Consider the following 16,742-nt stretch of genomic DNA (forward strand, 5'->3'; position numbering starts at 1 on the left):
TGTGTTGTAGCCCGTACCATTGCAGGCTATTCCACCTCCAGGCATGAGGCCACCTGTCAGAGGACCTCCGCCTGCTGATTCAGGATTTACTAGTCATTCAGTCACAGGAGTACCTTTCCAGTTCTCTTCCTATCCTGTCCCATATCATCAGTTTGAGGCTTACCTTATGGAGCAGCGATTCCTACAGGGTTAGATCCAGGAGTTATTGCATATCATGCGTACCAGAGAGATGGGGAGTGGTGAGAGGCGACTTAGGGAGAGGCTCCAGGCATTTTGTAGAGCAGCTGCTGTGAGGATTGCTGAGGCTACACTTGAGGACATCACTCCTGATTTCTTAGTGGAGTGGGCTAAGTGGGTTCTAGAGGAGCTTGAGGAGATTGGAGGTCCAGATTTGCCATGAGCCAGAGATTTAGAGATGGAGATGCTGAGCAGTGTTGTTATGGTTATGTAGTATGTACAGTAGTGTGTAGTGTGTATCAGTAGACTTTTGAGTTGTCTTTATAGACTAGCTATGCTGACTAGTGAGTAGGTTGTTGTACCCTTTTGCTTTTACTTCCGAAGCGTCTTTACGCTTGTACTACCTAAAACTTTTGATCTATATATATTAGTACCTTTTTCCTTTCCGGCACTATCATTTATTTTATTGCACCTGTTTTACCTTACCTTATCTATTACACCAGTTATACCCCTGTGATACCATGTACCCTATTTTCCATGACTGTTTATATTCTGTAAAGAAGCATGCAATTTACTTAGTTACAACTATTTTCAAAAAGAGATACCTCTGTTTTACAAAACTTTTCTTTTATGCAAAGATTTGATTGAAAAGCTGAATAAGTTGTTTGATTCTTTACAGAAAATGCCTCCCAGAAGAAATACCCGCACCAACACCCAGAATGAAGAAACCAACAATAACAACAACCAAGATGATACAAACCCGAATGTGAACCCAGGACCCATGGACCCAGCAATAGCCCAGATTCTTCAAATCTTGGCCCAACAAACAGTTCACTTGGCACAACAACAACAAAGACAGACCAACCCCCAGGTAACTTTTAAAACTTTTCAAGCAGTAAACCCACCAGAATTTAAGGGTTCCTTAGAGCCAATTGAAGCAAATGTTTGGTTAAAGGAAATAGAGAAGGCATTTGCCTTAGTGAAAGTAAAGGAAGAACAGAAGGTTGAGTTTGCAAGTTACTATCTGAAGAATGAGGCCACCTATTGGTGGGAGATAGTGAAGACATTGGAAGGTACAGATATTATTACTTGGGAAAGGTTTAAGGAATTGTTTTTAGAAAAGTATTTTCCTCAGTTTGTTCAAGATCAAATGGAGCTGAAGTTTTTAGAATTAAAGCAAGGGAACATGTCGGTAACAGATTATGAAGGTAAGTTTGAAGAATTGTCAAGGTATGTGCCGTCGTATGTTGATACTAACAGGAAGAAGGCTAAAAGATTCCAGCAAGGTTTGAAACCATGGATTAGAGGGAAGGTAGCCATTTTTGAATTAGATACCTATGCAGGAGTGGTACAAAAGACTATGATCACAGAGACAGAGAGTGAGATGTTCCAAAAGGAGAAAGAAAGCAAGAAAAGGAAAGTTGAGGGAAGTGAGGGTCAGTCACAACCAGGGAAGTTTCCAAATTTTAAGAAGGGCAAGTTTCAGCCAGGGAGAAATTTTAATTTCAGGAAACAGAATACAGGAGACGGAGGCCAGGGCAACCGTCCAGTTAATGCGAATCAGCCGAATCAATTGAGATTAACTTTTCCAGATTGTCAAGTATATGGAAAGAAGCATGGAGGAGTTTGTAACAAGTTGAATGTGGTATGTTTCAAATGCAATCAGAAAGGGCACTATTCGAGGGAGTGCCAAAATCAGCCAGCAAGAGAACCAGCAAGTAAGGATCAGCCTATCCGGAATCCAGCAGTAAAGGTTCCAGCCATTGGATTTACGTGCTTTAAATATGGAAAGCCAGGACATATGGCCAGGGATTGCAAGACACCAGCCCCAGTCAGTAATGCATTGAGAATTATGGGATCTACCCCAACAGTGATTGAGACTCCAAGGGCTAGAGTTTTTGACATGTCGGTGAAGGATGCGATCCAGGATACGGATGTCGTGGTAGGTACGCTTAATGTGAATTCTTTATGTGCCAAAGTGTTAATAGATTCGGGAGCAACTCGATCGTTTGTTTCACTAGATTTTGTTAGTAAGTTAAATTATCCAGTTGAATATTTAAATGAAATAATGACTGTGGAATTAGCAAATCAAGAACGTGTATCTGTTAATCAAGTTTGTGGGAATTGTGAGATTGAGATTTCTGGTAGTAAGTTTTGTGTAGATTTGATACCATTTAAGTTAGGAGAATTTGACGTTATATTAGGGATGGATTGGTTATCTAAGCATGATGCCCAGATAGATTATCGAAATAAGAAGGTAATGGTGAAGACGCCTGACGAAAGGATAATAACGTTTAAGGGCGAGAAGCAAGTAAATAAGTTTTTAACAATGATTCAAGCTAAGAAGTTATTTCGGCAATGATGCGAGCATTTTATAGCATACGTCATTGACAGAAGTCAAGAGCCAGCAAAATTTGAAGATACTCTAGTGGTAAATGAATTTCCAGACGTATTTCCCGACGAATTACCAGGACTTCCTCCAGATAGAGAAATAGAATTTGCGATCGACTTAGCACCCGGAACAGAACCAGTATCCAAGGCCCCATATAGAATGGCGCCCGTCGAGATGAAAGAGCTAGTGAAGCAATTGTAGGAGTTATTAGAGAAAGGAGTAATCAAACCCAGTGTATCCCTGTGGGGAGCCCCGGTATTATTTGTCAAGAAGAAAGATGGAAGCATGAGACTGTGTATTGACTACAGGGAGCTCAACAAGCTTACGATCAAGAACAAGTATCCGTTACCCAGAATTGACGATCTGTTCGACGAGTTGAAGGGAGCCAAGTATTTCTCCAAAATTAATTTAAGATCATGATATCATCAACTAAAGATCAAGCCAGATATACCAAAGACAGCTTTCAGAACAAGGTATGGACATTACGAGTTTTTAGTGATGTCTTTTGGGTTGACCAATGCCCCAGCAGCGTTTATGGACCTGATGAACAAAATTTTCAAGGAGTATTTGGATAAGTTTGTTATTGTGTTTATCGACGATATTTTAATTTATTCAAAAATGGGAGAGCATCATGCTGAACATTTTAGGACAACTTTGGAGATTTTAAGGAAAAAGAAGTTATATGCTAAATTCTCGGAGTGTGAGTTTTGGCTACAGGAAGTTCAGTTCTTAGGACATATAGTCAGTAACGAAGGGATCAAAGTGGACCCGGCAAAGATCGAGGCAATTACGAATTGGGAGAGACCGAAAGCACCCACCGAGGTAAGAAGTTTCTTAGGATTGGCGGGATATTATCGTCGATTTGTTCAAAATTTCTCGAGGATTGCCACACCATTAACAAATCTTACACGAAAGGATGAGAAGTTTATATGGAACGACAAATGCGAGGAAAGTTTTCAGGAGTTGAAGCGACGATTAATCACGGCACCTGTTTTGTCACTTCCAGATGATCAAGGGAATTTCGTAATTTATAGCGATGCTTCTTGTTAGTCCCTTAACAATATAGCAAGAATTACAGAAGGGGGGTTGAATAGAATTCTTGAACCTTTTTCTTAAAATAAAAATGTTCAACTCGATTATGGATATATTTGTTTTGATTAGCACAATGCGGAATGTAAACTTGAATGAATCAAAACATAAGTAATTAAAAACAAGAGTCTTCAAAAACTTTCTGGTGGATTTAAACAATTCCACCAGAGATATATTTAATATATCGAGAGGACTCTGTGTGCAGAAATGCCCACAGCTGCTTACACAAATAGAACTGCTAAGAACACAGGAAATGCTAAAGATAGTGATTACAAAGATTTTTCTGTTGTTGTTTCTTAGCTCTCTCAGTGTTGTTTTTTTTTCTATTTGCTACTCTCTTGGTTTATATAATACCAAGATTACAAAGTCAAAAGAACTGAACAAATATAAAATCTAACAGTCTTGATCTTTGCTGCTTTTCGTCCTCTATTACCCAGTTAATGAGCTTCCACAGTGTACTTGTATCCAACTCAACGGCTGTGTGTCAGCTTTCACTGTTCAACTGATGTTTGAATCTTGATCATCTGTCGACTTTCAGATCATCCGTCGATGACTTAATTGATCATCCGTCGACTGCTATGTTAAACATCCGTTGATAGCTATTTTGGTCATCCGTCGAAGCTTTGTTAATCATCTTGTAATAACCCCCAAAATTTTCAACTTTTTGTAACCCTTGTGAATAGTGTTTTTGCTGAATGAGAAAACTTTTCGTGCCACACTATGTAGGGGTTCTGTTATTGATCTTCTGGGATATTATTAGTACTCTATGTGGTATATAAGTGTATGTAAAGATCGTCAGAATCCAATTTCCGAACACTTGGATTTTTCCCGGAAATCCACTAGATACGGAAAGGATTGAGTATAAGGTAACAGGATAAAAAGGATTTAAATTAAAGGATTATAATAGAGGATCATAAAAAGGAATATAATATATTGATAAAGGTTAAGGGAACCTAAGTAATAAGATCCCGGGTATGATCCTTCAAACGATAAACGAGAACGAAAGTTAAGCGAACCGTATAACAGATCAGCGGTCATTAGGCAAACGATTAGAAAGTTAAGCAAAGGGATTAGAGGGAGTGATGTCACCCAACCAATGAGAGGAGGACAAGGAGGGAAAGATGACATCACAACATGACATAGGCATGACATGGGAAGGAAGGAGGTGTGGTTGAATGAGAACCACACAAATTCAAGGGCAACAAGGTAATTAACTAAATCAAACACAAAAACAAGTCAACCAAGCCAAGCAAAATCATTTTTCATCAAAATCAAAAAGAACCCAGGCTTCGTTCTTGAGAGCTCTCGGCTTTTTACTATTCAAAAGGCAAGGAAATTCAAAAATCAAAGATCCAAGCTTCCTAAATTGGTGAGTTAATTCCCTAATCATCTTCATGCTTAGTTAGGGCTATATCATGAGTTTAAGCCATCAATTCCTTCTCCATCTTCTTCATTTAATCAAAGAAGAAGACTATGAATAGTGTTTTCAAGTTTTTAACTTGAAATTTTTCTTGTTTTCCTTGAAGATCCAAGCATTCCTAAGACTTCTCAAAGCTTCTTAAGGCTTCCTAGCTCCTCCCACCACTTCAAGGAAGGTATATCATCTCCAAACCCTAGATTCCTATGTATTATAAGATGATTTTGATTAGTAGGGTGATATTGTAGCTTGATGTTGTGATTTAGAGTTTGGGATTTGAAATGGTATTGAATTGGAATGGTAAATGTTGTTGTTTTGATTAAAAGAACTTAAGAATGGTTAAAGTTAAGCTTAGGCATAAGTATGAATGTTAAAATTGAATTGGTTGGGGTTGTTATGATGTGATAAGGATGGATGTTGGTTGTATGTTGGATTTGAGGTTGAATTGGGTTGGTTTTGAATGGTTTAAAATTGGGAAATCGCGTAAACATAGCCGTCGTAATGTCCGATTTTCTTTAGACTGTTTTTGTGCATAACATTAGGACCCGAGAACCCCCTGCTAGATTATGACCATTGCCATGTTTAGATAGCTCATGTTACGAGCTTCGTTTTGATATGTAGTTCGTTCGATTCCGATGCACGGTTTAGGAGAAACGACCGTTTCAAGTAACGGCGTTTCGCGAACGAAACTTTTCCCCTCGCCTTACTTTGAAACATAGGTTAAAGACCAAAAAGGGTTAATTAATGTATGAAACATTTATAGTAAGTGTGTTAGGAAGTTGGTAAGACACTCGCGAAGGAATCGTCTTAAAACTCGTAAAGGTTAAATTATTAAAAATGATGGAGCCGAGGGTACTCGAGTGACTTAAGCGAATCAGTAAGCGCAAAACAAGCGTTAGAGTCTAAGTTAGTTAAAGTATAGATTTACAAGTGACTTTGGTTTAATTCCAACTTGCTTGTTGTTTATAGGTTACCAGACTCGTCCCGAGCCTTTTATCACCCCAAGTCGCTCAGGCAAGTTTTCTACCAGTTATAACTGTTGTTGTGATGTATATATGTATTTGCATTATCTTGCGATAGATGCATGTTGGTTAATTAGCAAATGTTGCAATATATTGAAGCATGCTGCTATGGTATATATATATGCATGCCTGTTTCGTATTCTTTCCATATATATCTGTTGATTCAGTTGATAATACCTATGCTAGAGGATAGCGGTAATTTGCATATACCCTTAGTACAGGGACCCAAAGGTGAAAATATTTTCTAAAATCGGGAGTCGAGGATCCCGAGTAGATTTTGTATATAAGGATATAAATATATATATATATACTTATATATATATATATGGTCATAGTTTTCAAAACTATTAATCGAATAAGGTTTATTCGATAACTTTAACTTTATTTTATTATTGAATATTATTTCGAATATTATTCGAAGGCGTATGACTCCTTTATATTAAATGAATATTATTTGAATATTCAATTGAGGATGTATGACTCACTTTATTTTATTTAATGAATATTACTTGAATATTCCTTCGAGGGCTTATGACTCAGTTTATATTATTTAATGAATATTTTTGAATATTCATTTGATGATCTATGACTCCGATTATTGGCTGAGATTTGTTCTTTATTTTATTAAAGAATAAGGTGTAAATAATCAAACTTATTTTCGATTATTCAAATAAAGATAGTACTTTCATATAAGTATATCTTTGGTTATTTAATACTCGTTTCAAATATAAGTTTTAATACTTCTACTTCAATTATTTTTATAAAGATTATTCTTTATGGGAATATTATTTAAATAATAATATTCAGTCATTTTCTAAATATTCTGGGGACTGATTTACTTCATTAAATCAGCTTTACTCCAAACACTCTATAAAGTGTTTTCGAGTCTTCAAAATGATTTTTAAAAGTTAGAGCGGATCCCAAAACTCATTTTTTATATTTAAGATCTTCCTTTTTAAGGGGATTTAAATACTCGCTCAAAACCTGAGGGATCCGGCTCTGTGGTGTATTTTATATTCGCAACACGGTTGCAGTTTTGGTAAATGAATTGATTACTTACCCAACATTCGGGAAGTAAGTCCATCTATTGAGTCGGCATAAGCAACATGGGCTCAGTGGGCGTCCATGATAGTGTAAGTGGCTCAGTGGGAGTCCATCAAATGCATAAGTGGCTGAGTGGCAGTCCAGCATAAGGTCCTATTACGACCAGGGTGATGACCAGTGGGGAATTCGTCCATCTACTAGTAGAAAAGGTTACTTATGGGTATCTTTGCCTGATCAGCAAGATATCTGGTTTATGCCAAAATTCTTTTCCTTTCCAAATTTATTGGATATTTCAAACTCTGTTCATACTTTACATGACAGAGGTTTTCAGGAAATTGTATAAAGAAGATGTATATGTGGATATATATATATATATATCAGAACTTAATGAAGTATATCATGACTTCATTTCCTTTAATAATATTTCAAAGATTTAATCTATTCAAATCTTGTCTTGTAGTCTCATCTATGTGATGAACTGGTAAAAGCTCATTATACTTTGAACAGTGGTAGTTCAAGTAGCTTTATAAATGATATAAGTGTAGTGAAGTATTTGGTAACTTCATCCGTTATTTTTACTTATATCTAGTAAGTAATTATCTTACACTTGATAAAAGATTCTAGTAAGTATCCATTTAGATACTTATATTATTGTTATCATTACATATTATCTTGCGAGCTGTCAGGCTCACTCTTGCTTTATTTCTTCATCACACAACAACAGTTAGGAAAGATGGCCAGACTCCAGCAGACCCAGCGCAAGCGTGTGGGAAGCGTCCCGCGTCTTCCCGATGATGTTGTAGCTGCTATAGCTGCAGAGGTAGATCTATTGTAGATCAGACCATCTACTTTTGAGAATCAATTATGTATAATTATAACTTGTGGCAGATAATGGCAATTAACTGTAAATTTATCAAGTAATCATTTTGGGTTGTAATAACTTTTAAATTGTGGATTCAAAGACTTGTACTTATTTAAATTTCATCTCTGAGACTATAACGGGTTGTGGTGTGTGTTAGTGTGGGGTCACAGCATAAGGTTATTTTTATTAATTAAGTGAAGTGATATTGTGGAAAGAAAGACCGTGACGACCCGGATCCCCGACCCCAGATCTGGGGGTGTTACAGAAATGGTATCAGAGCTAAGCGTTATAAACCTCAGAGATGATGCGTCGATATAATAACAAACTCACAAAGATAATAAGAACTCTTGCCAAGTTCATGGTCGGACTACTTAAAGTAGTGTTGACAGTTAAAACCCTTACGGGAACCCTTATAAGTATCATGATAGTAACTTAGCTCGTTTAATGTGTAGGCGCCTGAGATAGAGGACCCTGAGATGTTCGAGCGTGAGCATGATGAGGCATTGCTAGATGTTGAGGATCAGGAGGAGCCTGAGATGGAGGAGGATGAGGAGGACCCCTCAGAGGAGTCAGAGACGGAGGTCATTGCTATTTCAGATGAGGAGGACCCCTCAGAGGAGTCAGAGACAGAGGTTATTGCTATTCCAGATGAGGAGGACCCGGATGAGGTCCCAGTAGCTGAGGAGCATGTTGGACCTATGGTCGTGTATGCTGGTATCCCATTACCCACACTTTCGGTGGTCAGAGCCCCTACCCCTCCACCACTATCTTGGATTCCCGAGGATGACAGCTCAGAGACCCATACTTCCGAGCCTAGGCAGACCGAGGAGGCACCCTCAGCAGCTCCGGATTCACCACCTCTTGACCCTGCCCACAGGCAGTCTTCGTTAGCTCATGGATATGTTCAGGATGTTCTGAGGACCCGAGTAGCTGTTGCCGAGGGCCGACTGGATGAGGCCAGGAGGGAGTTGGATGCAGAGAGGGCGGGTAGGCGTACCCGAGCTTATGAGACTAGGGCTTCTATACCCCGATCCTTGAGGAGGGAGCTTACGGGGATAGAGCTCACATCCCGAGCGAGGCTCAGATCGCTCCAGGGGGACAGGCATGGTAGGATCTCCAGGCGGCAGGCCGACTATATCTTCCGTCGTGCGATGGAAAGGGTATGGGAGCTGACCCGCTCCGGTGTGTGATTCAGGATTGATGATGGAATAGTCTAGTTGTCTAATTAGCCGAGGCCTTAGTAAGAGCCAATTTTCCGGGATAGTTGACTTGTATATATCATCCCTTTTTCTGACTAGACAGATAGACTCTTGTGTATCACTTTTGGGACAGATGACTATAGCACTGTTGTACTTTTGACCAGATCAAACTATGTATTTCTCGGATTATGTATATATTTGTTTCCTTTGGTTCAGTTCATTAGTGACGGGATCACTGTTTTTATCATTATTATTACTGTACTTCGTATTAGAACTTTCTTAAAATCATAGAATTGCGATATACGTTCTCCCCATTATAAGAGCTGTGCAGGGCACAATGTTGTATATGATTGTGACCTAACGTTGAATTTTTCCCAATAATTTTTTTGTATTATCAGAATCATGCCGCCAAGAAAGATTGGAACTAGGGCGAACCCTGGATCTGAGGACCAGGGAAGCCATAACCAGGATGATAGGAACCAAGAACACAGTGAAGAGGAAGATGAGGATTATGTGGAACAGGATGACTCCCTGTATGAAGAGGAAGAGGAAACATATGATGTTGAGGGATTTGAGATAGAGGCTGAAGAAGGAGAAACCGAGGTTGAGCAACCAGTACCAAACCCAGGCATGGATCCCATGGGCCAGTTCATGCAACTCCTAAGGCAGAATTTGGAACGTCAACCCAACCCACCCCCTCAAGGAAATAACAATACTGTGGCAAACTCTTTCAGGGCTTTTAAGTCCCTTAAGCCCCCTGAGTTCCACGGATCAGCCGACCCAGTTGAGGCAAGGGCATGGTTAAAGGAAATGGAGAAATCCTTTGAGATTTTGAGTACCGATGAGGCACAGAAGACTGTATTTGCTACCTACCTTCTGAAAGGAGAAGCTAACTACTGGTGGGAGGCCAAGAAAAACATGGAGACAGATGTTATTATAACCTGGGAGAGATTTAGTCAGTTGTTTCTGGGAAAGTATTTCCCGAGGTTTATGGAAAACCAGATGGAGCTCAAGTTCTTGGAGCTAAAGCAGAATAACTTGCCTGTAGCAGAGTACGAATCGAAATTTACTGAGTTATCAAGGTTTGTGCCGGAGTTTGTGAGCACCGAGGAAAAGAAAGCTAGGAGGTTTCAGCAGGGACTGAAACCGTGGATTCAGAATAGGGTGGCAATCCTTGAGCTTACGGACTATGCCATTCTGGTGCAAAAGGCAACGATTGTAGAAGTCGGAAGTGAACAGATGCAGAAGGAAAGAGAGAAGAAAGGAATAAAGAGGAAAAGTATGAGCATGGGTGGAGGTTCTGCAGGAAGAAGCTTCCCAACTAGATTTAATCGAGGAGCAGTGTCCCTACCAGAAAGGAACACTGGGTTTAAGCGGCCAATGAGTGTGAGCGTGAGCCAGGGCGGCCAGAAGTCAAGAATGTCCTATTCTCGACCCCCATTGCCAGCCTGTAACATATGTGGAAGGAATCACACTGGGGAGTGTAAAGGAAAGCCAGTAACCTGTTTTAAGTGCGGTCGGGAAGGCCACTATTCAACTAAGTGCCCATCATCAACCCCTGCCGTCATTCCAACCACCACTTGTCATCAGTGCGGACGCCTAGGTCATTGGAAGAGGGAATGCCCAATGAACAAACCAGCAGCTTCGGGAGCAAGCAGGGCTGCTTCTAATAAGCCACCTACTGCGAGGACTTTCAACATGACAGTCCAGGATGCTATAAAAGATTCAGATGTGATAGCAGGTACCCTTTCTCTAAATTCAGTCAGTGCAAATGTTTTATTTGATTCGGGAGCAACTAAATCTTTTATATCAAAGGACTTTGCGCGTAAGTTAAGACTTAAGGATGAACCCTTGATAGAACCCTTGCAAGTAGAAATAGCCAATCATGAAATTATTCCTGTTAACCAGATTCACCCCGCCTGTGAGATAGGCATAGGGGAGCAATCCTTTAGTGTTGATCTGATTCCTTTTAAATTAGGGGAGTTTGATGTAATTTTGGGAATGGACTAGCTATCTAGCAATGATGCTCAGATAGACTGTAAAGGGAAGAAAGTTAAGCTAAATGTCCCAGGGAAGAAAGAAGTTATATTTAGAGGAAAGAGGCAGACGCAGAAATTTTTGGCCATGGCCCAGGCTAAAAGGATGCTACGAAAAGGAAATGAGGCCTACCTAGCCTATGTGGTGGACACGCAGAAGGAGGTGCCCAACTTACAAGATATTCCAGTAGTCAACGAATTTGAAGATGTATTCCCACAAGACCTTCCGGGATTACCACCCGATAGAGTGATTGAATTTGCTATTGAGTTGGCCCCAGGGACGGCGCCAGTTTCAAAAGCACCTTACCGATTAGCCCCGTTAGAAATGAAGGAATTAGCTATCCAATTGCAGGAACTCTTGGATAAGGGTATGATAAGACCCAGTGTGTCTCCATGGGGAGCACCAGTTTTATTTGTTAAGAAGAAAGATGGGAGCATGAGGCTGTGCATAGATTATCGAGAGTTGAACAAGCTAACCATAAAGAACAGGTACCCATTACCTAGAATAGACGATATGTTCGACCAGCTAAAGGATGCCGTTTATTTTTCCAAGATCGACCTGAGAACTGGATATCACCAACTAAAGATTAAACCCGAAGATATTTCCAAGACAGCGTTCCGTACCAGGTATGGGCATTATGAGTTCTTGGTAATGTCCTTTGGATTAACCAACGCCCCAGCGGCTTTCATGAATTTAATGAATAGAGTATTTAAGAAGTACTTGGACAAATGTGTGATAGTTTTTATCGATGATATTTTGATCTACTCAAGGACTGAGACAGAACATGCAGAGCATTTGAGGATAGCTCTAGGAATACTCAGAGAGGAACAGTTATATGCCAAATTCTCGAAGTGTGAATTCTGGCGAAATGAAGTACAGTTTTTAGGACATGTGATCAATAAAGAAGGAGTATTGGTCGACCCCTCCAAGATAGAGGCGGTCTCAAATTGGGAAAGGCCAACCACACCCACAGAGGTAAGGAGTTTCATAGGATTGGCCGGCTACTATCGTAGATTTGTACAGGACTTTGCGAAGATCGCAGCCCCTTTGACACGACTTACTCGTAAGACAGAGAAGTTTGAATGGACGGAAAAATGCGAGAACAGTTTTCAGGAATTAAAGAAAAGGTTGATAACGGCTCCGATATTGGCATTGCCGGACGGAAAAGGAGATTTTGTGATATATAGTGACGCGTCGCACAAAGGACTAGGGTGTGTGCTTATGTAGCACGGTAAAGTGATTGCGTATGCGTCGAGACAACTGAAGGAATACGAGGTTAGATATCCTACTCATGACCTTGAGCTCGCGGGAATAGTATTTGCCTTAAAAATTTGGAGGCACTACTTGTATGGAGAGAAGTGCGAGATTTTCACAGACCATAAGAGTCTCAAGTACATATTTATGCAGAAAGAGCTCAACATGCGCCAGAGGAGATGGTTAGAACTAATCAAGGACTATGATTGTGAGATTCTCTATCATCCAGGGAAAGCCAATGTGGTGGCTGATGCCCTTAGTAGAAAGGAAAGACTCAGAATGATAACGACTTCGGAAGAATTGATAAGGGATTTTGAGAAAATGGAAATAGAAGTAAAGGTAACCGGAACCGGAACTGAAAAGCTTTTTGAGATCTCAATGCAGCCAGAGTTATTGGAAAATATCAGATTGTGCCAGGAGAAAATAATGAATGAAGGCAGAGAGTCAATGACTGGAGAGGAGATCCATACTGAGAAAGATGATAAAAGGATAATGAGGTACTCCTACCGGATTTGGGTTCCGAATGTTCAAGAGCTTAAAGATGAGATATTGGATGAAAGCCATAGTTTAAGGTATTCCATTCACCCGGGAAGTACCAAAATGTATAGGGATTTGAAGGAGTATTACTGGTGGCCCAACATGAAGAGGGACATAGCAGAATGGGTAAACAAATGTTTGACTTTCCAAAGGGTAAAAGCAGAGCACCAGAGACCCAGTGGACTCTTACGACCCCTGGAGATTCCCGAATGAAAATGGGAACAGATAGCGATGGACTTTGTTGTAGGCTTGCCAAGGACGAAAGCCAATCACGACGCCATATGGGTAATTATAGACCGACTGACAAAGTCAGCTCATTTCATTCCTATCAATGAGAGATACACAGTCGATAGACTGGTGGACATTTACCTTAAGGAAATAGTGACGCGACATGGAGTCCCAGCGTCCATTGTCTCAGACCGAGACCCCAGGTTCAACTCCAGATTTTGGAGGAGCTTTCAGGAATGTGCGGGAACCAAGTTAAATATGAGTACCGCGTATCATCCCCAGACGGATGGGCAGAGTGAAAGGACCATCCAGACACTAGAGGATATGTTGAGAGTCTGTGTAATAGACTTTAAAGGGAGTTGGGATGATCACTTGCCGTTGATCGAGTTTTCTTATAACAATAGCTTTCATGCTAGCATCGGAATGCCGCCTTATGAGGCCCTGTACGGAAGAAGGTGTCGATCTCCCTTATACTGGGATGAAGTAGGAGAGCGGAAGATGCTCGGACCCGAAATGGTCCAAAGGACCAAAGATATAGTGGATCTTATCAGAGGGCGACTTGTAGCAGCCCAAGACAGACAGAAGAAATATGCAGACCTAGCCCGAAAGGACAAGGAATATGAAGTAGGGGACTTAGTACTGCTAAAGGTATCCCCTTGGAAGGGATTAATGAGGTTCGGAAAGAAAGGAAAACTAAGCCCAAGATACATTGGACATTTTGAGATATTAAGACGGATTGGAAAGTTAGCTTACGAGCTAGCCTTACCCCCTAATTTGCAACAAGTTCATAATGTGTTCCATGTGTCAATGCTAAGGAAGTATCATCGGGATGCCAGACATATAGTGGAGTACGAGCAGGTGGATATGCAGCCAGATCTAACTTACGTGGAGAAGCCAGTAAGGATTATAGATAAGAAGGAGCAGGTGCTTCGGAACAAAGTGATCAAGCTAGTCAGAGTACTATGGCAGAATCATAATGTGGAAGAATCAACTTGGGAACTAGAGAGCGCAATGCTAGAAAAGTACCCCCATTTATTTTCTGTTTGATTCCGGGACGGAATCCTTTTAAGGAGGGGAGACTGTAATAACCCCCAAAATTTTCAACTTTTTGTAACCCTTGTGAATAGTGTTTTTGCTGAATGAGAAAACTTTTCATGCCACACTATGTAGGGGTTCTGTTATTGATCTTCTGGGATATTATTAGTACTCTATGTGGTATATAAGTGTATGTAAAGATCGTCAGAATCCAATTTCCGAACACTTGGATTTTTCCCGGAAATCCACTAGATACGGAAAGGATTGAGTATAAGGTAACAGGATAAAAAGGATTTAAATTAAAGGATTATATTAGAGGATCATAAAAAGGAATATAATGTATTGAGAAAGGTTAAGGGAACCTAAGTAATAAGATCCCGGGTATGATCCTTCAAACGATAAACGAGAACGAAAGTTAAGCGAACCGTATAACAGATCAGCAGTCATTAGGCAAACGATTAGGAAGTTAAGCAAAGGGATTAGAGGGAGTGATGTCACCCAACCAATGAGAGGAGGACAAGGAGGGAAAGATGACATCACAACATGATATAGGCATGACATGGGAAGGAAGGAGGTGTGGTTGAATGAGAACCATACAAATTCAAGGGCAACAAGGTAATTAACTAAATCAAACACAAAAACAAGTCAACCAAGCCAAGCAAAATCATTTTTCATCAAAATCAAAAAGAACCAAGGCTTTGTTCTTGAGAGCTCTCGGCTTTTTACTATTCAAAAGGCAAGGAAATTCAAAAATCAAAGATCCAAGCTTCCTAAATTGGTGAGTTAATTCCCTAATCATCTTCATGCTTAGTAGGGCTATATCATGAGTTTAAGCCATCAATTCCTTCTCCATCTTCTTCATTTAATCAAAGAAGAAGACTATGAATAGTGTTTTCAAGTTTTTAACTTGAAATTTTTCTTGTTTTCCTTGAAGATCCAAGCATTCCTAAGACTTCTCAAAGCTTCTTAAGGCTTCCTAGCTCCTCCCACCACTTCAAGGAAGGTATATCATCTCCAAACCCTAGATTCCTATGTATTATAAGATGATTTTGATTAGTAGGGTGATATTGTAGCTTGATGTTGTGATTTAGAGTTTGGGATTTGAAATGGTATTGAATTGGAATGGTAAATGTTGTTGTTTTGATTAAAAGAACTTAAGAATGGTTAAAGTTAAGCTTAGGCATAAGTATGAATGTTAAAATTGAATTGGTTGGGGTTGTTATGATGTGATAAGGATGGATGTTGGTTGTATGTTGGATTTGAGGTTGAATTGGGTTGGTTTTGAATGGTTTAAAATTGGGAAATCGCGTAAACATAGCCGTCGTAACGTCCGATTTTCTTTAGACTATTTTTGTGCATAACATTAGGACCCGAGAACCCCCTGCTAGATTATGACCATTGCCATGTTTAGATAGCTCATGTTACGAGCTTCGTTTTGATATGTAGTTCGTTCGATTCCGATGCACGGTTTAGGAGAAACGACCGTTTCAAGTAACGGCGTTTCGCGAACGAAACTTTTCCCCTCGCCTTACTTTGAAACATAGGTTAAAGACCAAAAAGGGTTAATTAATGTATGAAACATTTATAGTAAGTGTGTTAGGAAGTTGGTAAGACACTCGCGAAGGAATCGTCTTAAAACTCGTAAAGGTTAAATTATTAAAAATGATGGAGCCGAGGGTACTCGAGTGACTTAAGCGAATCAGTAAGCGCAAAACAAGCGTTAGAGTCTAAGTTAGTTAAAGTATAGATTTACAAGTGACTTTGGTTTAATTCCAACTTGCTTGTTGTTTATAGGTTACCAGACTCGTCCCGAGCCTTTTATCACCCCAAGTCGCTCAGGCAAGTTTTCTACCAGTTATAACTGTTGTTGTGATGTATATATGTATTTGCATTATCTTGCGATAGATGCATGTTGGTTAATTAGCAAATGTTGCAATATATTGAAGCATGCTGCTATGGTATATATATATGCATGCCTGTTTCGTATTCTTTCCATATATATCTGTTCATTCAGTTGATAATACCTATGCTAGAGGATAGCGGTAATTTGCATATACCCTTAGTACAGGGACCCAAAGGTGAAAATATTTTCTAAAACCGGGAGTCGAGGATCCCGAGTAGATTTTGTATATATGGATATAAATATATATATATATACTTATATATATATATATGGTCATAGTTTTCAAAACTATTAATTGAATAAGGTTTATTCAATAACTTTAACTTTATTTTATTATTGAATATTATTTCGAATATTATTCGAAGGCGTATGACTCCTTTATATTAAATGAATATTATTTGAATATTCAATTGAGGATGTATGACTCACTTTATTTTATTTAATGAATATTACTTGAATATTCCTTCGAGGGCTTATGACTCAGTTTATATTATTTAATGAATATTTTTGAATATTCATTTGAGGATCTATGACTCCGATTATTGG

Source organism: Apium graveolens, chromosome 6 (assembly GCF_009905375.1).
Source record: "Apium graveolens cultivar Ventura chromosome 6, ASM990537v1, whole genome shotgun sequence".
NCBI classification, from domain to species: domain Eukaryota; kingdom Viridiplantae; phylum Streptophyta; class Magnoliopsida; order Apiales; family Apiaceae; genus Apium; species Apium graveolens.